Below are 464 nucleotides of genomic sequence, written 5' to 3'. Positions count from 1 at the left end.
AAGTAGTAATAAACCCCAAGTTGTGGTTAACGTAGGACATCACATTAGGGGGGAGGAGACCTCTTAACTATTTATATACTACAGATTATGTTTAACGTAGGACATGACATTAGGTTGGGAGGAACCTCTCAAATACTTCTATGCTACAGATTATGGTTAACATAGGACACGACAATAGGGTGAGAGGAACCTCTCAAATAGTAATATACTACAGATCATGGTTAACATAGGACATGACATTAGGGTGAGAGGAACCTCTCAATAGTAATATACTACAGATCATGGTTAACATAGGACATGACATTAGGGTGAGAGGAACCTCTCAACTGGTAATATACTACAGATCATGGTTAACATAGGACATGACATTAGGGTGAGAGGAACCTCTCAAATAGTAATATACTACAGATCATGGTTAACATAGGACATGACATTAGGGTGAGAGGAACCTCTCAAATAGTAAT

This window comes from Limulus polyphemus, unplaced genomic scaffold (genome assembly GCF_000517525.1).
Source record: "Limulus polyphemus unplaced genomic scaffold, Limulus_polyphemus-2.1.2 Scaffold12040, whole genome shotgun sequence".
Lineage (NCBI taxonomy): Eukaryota > Metazoa > Arthropoda > Merostomata > Xiphosura > Limulidae > Limulus > Limulus polyphemus.
The sequence above is the reverse complement of the archived record's forward strand: the minus strand, read 5'-3'. Positions refer to the sequence as shown.